The sequence below is a fragment of the Adiantum capillus-veneris genome, chromosome 16, assembly GCF_014529385.1.
Source record: "Adiantum capillus-veneris isolate H3 chromosome 16, ASM1452938v2, whole genome shotgun sequence".
NCBI classification, from domain to species: domain Eukaryota; kingdom Viridiplantae; phylum Streptophyta; class Polypodiopsida; order Polypodiales; family Pteridaceae; genus Adiantum; species Adiantum capillus-veneris.
The window spans coordinates 661,515-666,714 of NC_140946.1; the positions used below are offsets into that span (position 1 = coordinate 661,515).

A 5,200-nucleotide genomic window follows, 5' to 3' on the forward strand; every position below is an offset into this window, starting at 1 on the left:
TAATTGCCTTGCTTGAATCCAAATAATGCATTTTTTCTTGTTCAAGCTTAAGTCAATGAATCATCAAAATTATAGCCAAATAAGAAGCATGTGGTTTTGATAATTAGGTCATTGAACATGAAATATGCTTTTAGAAACCTGATACAAAAGAGCTTTTGTGGCTTTTTTGAACATATTTTTTTTGTCATGGGTATTAGGGATGCTCATGAAGCTGAGATGTAAGTATCAGGTCATAAATGGTATATGGAAATGGATAGGTAAGTGTGTAGTTCACTCAATAGTTTATAATTGCAATATGCTTGAGATGTGATATGTTAGCTAGGCATAGCTTACTAAGCATGGAACTAACGACGACAAACAATGCCATTCTCTCCCCTGCTAGTGCAACTCATGCTGGGCACTTGTGAAATTGCATCAACTACAGGTCCTTCATAGAATTCCAAGATTGATGATGGATCAAACACCCCAACAAGGCAATCAGTGGCAAAAATGGAAGATGCTTTGAACTTTTCATATCCACCCATAGTTGGCATAGGAACTCCTTCTTTCACTTGCTTATGTATGAATCCTTATATGTCTGTCCAAGCACTCCATCTACTTGATTAGATAGGTTTAGGAAAGTGAACCGAAGATCTAAATGGGCAAAACAATATTCACTATCAATGCCATAGTTGTGTATTTTACTGTCCTCCTCATCAACATAAGTCACATTGATAGAAACCTTCAGCAATCTAGCCACTTGGATATTGATAGAGTTGACTTTCCTAGCCCTTGTCATCTTGAAATCACCATGAGGAGAAATCCATGATTCCCCAACATTTGTGTCAATTGTTATGTTTTCATCATCGTAAAAGACCTCCATTTGATCAACGTCATTATCCCACAATCCAACTTTCTTTGCTCCAATGCTAACTTTATGAGAACCAAACATGATACCAATCGCCTGGACCCATGTGAAGTCCCTTGGACGTCCTTCCATCGGCTTGCCAATGAAGTGCCCATTGATGTGGAAGCTAGTATCTGTAACAATGCAAAAGTCTTCATTTGCTTTGCCATGGAAATAAAAGAGACCACCATCTCCACCAATGAAACGAGGATCCTTGCAAATAGCTCCTATCTCATTGCAACCATTTGATGTACTAGATGTGCCTGGTGGAGAGCCAATTGTTGAACCATTGGACAATGATCCTGGAGCACTTGATGTGGCACCTGATAGACCAAAAGAGTTGCTTGATGTGCCATTTGTTGTTGTGTCTACTCAAAGGCTTACTAAATTAGGTCATGGGCTAAGAGAGCTAGATCTAATGTTTATTGCACCATTCAAATTACCCGGAGAGCTTGGCGATGGACTAGGTGATGCACTGGTTGAGTTGCCCGATGTTCCACTTGATGTACCTAAAGCATATATGGATAAATGTATTCATTTTGGTGGTTGCATGAATATAGAACAATTTCTGTACTTGGATGTGTGCGTTTTTGTTTATGCATGTTCTCTCTCTCTTTTCCTCTCTCAATGTGTGCGTTTTTTGTTTATGCATGCTCTCTCTCTCTCTTTTCCTCTCTCAATGTGTGTGTGCATTCTTTGTTTATGTATGTGTGTGTGCGTTTTTGTTTATGTTTGTACTCTTTCTCTCTCTCTCTCTCTCTCTCTCTCTCTCTCTCTCTCTCTCTCTCTCTCTCTCTCTCTCTCTCTCTCTCTCTCTCAAGCACTATGTGTGTGTGTGTGTGTGTGTGTGTGTGTGTGTGTGTGTGTGTGTGTGTGTGTGTGTGAGAGAGAGAGAGAGAGAGAGGGAGAGAGAAAGAGGGGAAGGGAACATGAGAGTGAGGAGAGGGAAGGAGCATACCTGGCTCTCCTTCCTCTCCTCGTGTGTGTGTGTGTGTGTGTGTGTGTGTGTGTGGAGAAGAAAGAGAGAGAGAGAGAGAGAGAGAGAGAGAGGGAGAGGGAGAGCGTTACCTGCTCCTTGCTTGAGGGCGCCGAAAAACTCAGATCTGAGATCTGAGTTTTTGGGCGCTCTCTGTTATTTTTTTTAGCCCAGCCGGCGTCGCTATGAGCGTCGCAAATTTACTTGTAAATTTGCGATGCTCATAGCGACGCTCATAGCGACGCTCATAGCGACGCCGGGATTTTTTTTTTGAGCGTCTCTGTGTGAGCGTCGCTAATATGAATAGCCTCTTGTAGTGCATCGATACGGACGTGGAAATACACGTGGCAATGCCTGTCGAAAGCTGGGTATTTCCACGCGTATATCGACGGAAAAAAATTGGGGAAAAAAACCAAATCCGCGTGCAAGCGATCATTTTCGCCTACGAGCGCGCACACAGATCTGACCTTTGGAAACCTACAGCGCAGGTATTATTGATCTCCCCCCCCCCCCCCCTCTCTCTCAAGCTACATCATGTGTGTGTGTGTGTGTGTGTGTGTGTGTGAGAGAGAGAGAGAGAGAGAGAGAGAGAGAGAGAGAGAGAGAGAGAGAGAGAGAGAGAGAGAGAGAAATGTGTATGTGTGTGTAGGAAATCAAAGAGAGAGAGAGAGAGAGAGAAATGTGTGTGTGTGTGTGTGTAGGAAATTAAAGAGACAAAGAGAGAGAGAAATGTGTGTGTGTGTGTGTGTAAGAAATTAGAGAGAGAGAGAGGTGTGTGTGTGTGTAGGAAATTAAAGAGAGAGAGAGAGAGAGAGAGAGAGAGAGAGAGAGAGAGAGAGAGAGAAACAGAGAATGAGAGAGAGATCGAGGGGAATAGAGAGAGAGAGAGAGAGAGAGAGAGAGAGAGAGAGAGAGAGAGAGAGAGAGAGATAAATAGAGAGAGAGAGTGATATAGAGAGAGAGAGAGAGAGAAAGAGATAGGGAAAGAGAGAGAGAGAGAGAGGGAAATAGATATATATATATATATATATATATATATATATATATATATATATATATATATATATATATATATATATATATATATATATTCCTATCTCTATCTCTCTCTCTCTCTCTATTTCCCTAGAGAGAGAGACTCTTTATATTCCTATCTCTCTCTCTCTCTCTCTCTCGGAGAGATAGAGAGAGAGAGATAAAGAATCTTATCTCTCTCTCTCTCTCTATCTCTCCGAGAGAGAGAGAGAGAGAGAGAGAGAGAGAGAGAGAGAGAGAGAGAGAGAGAGGAATATAAAGAGAGAGGGAAATAGAGAGAGAGAGAGAGAGATAGGAATATAAAGAGAGAGGGAAAGAGAGAGAGAGAGAGAGAGAGAGAGAGAGAGAGAGAGAGAGAGAGAGAGAGAGAGGGAGAGAAAGAGATAGGAAAATAGAGAGAGAGTGTGAGAGAGAAAGAGAGAGAGAGAGAGAGAGAGAGAGAGAGAGAGAGAGCCAGAGATAGAGGTAGAGAAAGAGAGAGAATTAACTAGAGATAGCTACGGAGAGAGAGATAGTAGTAGATAGAGAAAGTCGGCGTGAAAGAGTTAGCTTGGCTGACCAATTGTGTGAAAAGGATAGAAACTCTCTCTATCTCTCTCTCTCTCTCCCTCGAGAAGAAACTATGGAACTAAAAGAGGCAAAGGGGTTTTGCCTGCTACATGCATTATCATGTACACCTAGAAGAGCACGTATGTGTCTACCCATATAGGATTTGACCAATAAAGACGAGAGTTTGACCCGGTGGTCGTGATGTCGGTACACCTGTGGACCGAGGTGTGCGGAGATCGGGCAAGGCTAGAGAATGCGAGGTAGTTTACATTGTGAGGAGTATATATATTAAAACAACATTCATAATCATTATAGATGGAAACGTCATCAACTAACATGGAGGAAAAGATTGCATGCTCGTGCAAGCTCTGCAAGTATCGAATCCTGCACAAGTGTAGGATATATAATGAGCATGTGCACAAGTACAAAGAGTTTGCTAGAGAAACCGTAAAGAATCTACGATACGACTCCTACAGAACGGGCATTGATTTTCGCGACATAACACCTACATCTGAGAGAGAGAGAAAAAGGATTGTGCATGAAGGTCCGACCAATCTAGAGCCAAGGATGAAAGTAGAAAAGGGCTTACAGACAGAAGACGAAGGCATGGAAGAGATGCTAGATGCCTTCTTCCAGACGTGCGAGGAGAACGCTAACGAAGCAGCACAAGAAGACATATGCCTATCTCCTGAAGACATGTTGAGAAAGTTGGCACGTCAACCAATCTATGAAGGCGCCAAAATATCTGTGCTTCGTACTTGTCTATCGTTTTTGAATCTGCAGTCACTGTACGGGTGGTTAGATGCAAGCGTCACTGCTTTGTTTAGGTACGTAACTTACAAAAGAGATTTTCCGATTGCAACGGTGACTTGCTTGGGGAGCTTTTAATTTAATGTGGCTTAAACAGGTTGTTGCGGGAGCAACTTCTCCCTGCTGGCAATGAAATGCCCCCCTCCAGGCCAGATGCAAAGCGACTATTGACCTCAGTTGGCTTGGACTACAACAAGATTCATGCATGTCCAAATGATTGCATTCTTTTGGCAATGAATTCGTGGATTGTCTATCGTGTCCTAAGTGCGAAGCAATGCGCTATAAACAAGATGCGGTTGGCGAGTGAGTGCCAGCTAAAGTGTTGCGGCATTTTCCTATTATTTCGAGGATAAAAAGCATGTTTTGTTGTGGTTCCATTGCAAAGTTGATGCGGTGGCATTCTACGAATAGATCCACTGACGCAACATTTAGGGTGCCCGCTGATTCAAAGGCTTGGAGGCACATTGAAGATACCTAGCCACATTTTAAGAGTGGACCACGCAATTTGCGTTTGGGCATGGCAATGGATGGAGTCAATCCATTTGGCTTGAGAAGCTCGTCATGGAGCACTTGGCCTGTGTGCCTTGTCAATTACAACCTCCCGCCGTGGCTTTCCATCAGGAAGGGTCATTTGATATTAGGCTTGATTGTGCCTGTAAGTTCAAGGAAAAAAAACATGGATGTTTATCTAGCACCACTAGTTGACGAGCTCCAGGAGTTATGGCATGGGATTGACATAGCAGATGCGGTTGAACCAGCAGCACAACAACATGCAAGGATCCATGGACTTCTTATGTGAACTATGCATGATTGGCTAGGATACGGTGAACCTTCTGGTAATGGTGGATGATTTACAAAATTCTCGCTATTCGAAAGTACTTTGTGTAGTACTGAAACATGCTTTACTATATGTAGGGCTTACAACTTCGGGATACAATGCATGT

General features: G+C 42.7%; 1 pseudogene; it reads right to left on the reverse strand.

Annotated features, from left to right (window-relative positions):
- Nucleotides 1–344: 344 nt before the first annotated feature.
- On the reverse strand, nucleotides 345–4,054 carry LOC147438437 (uncharacterized; annotated as a pseudogene).
- Nucleotides 4,055–5,200: the final 1,146 nt, after the last annotated feature.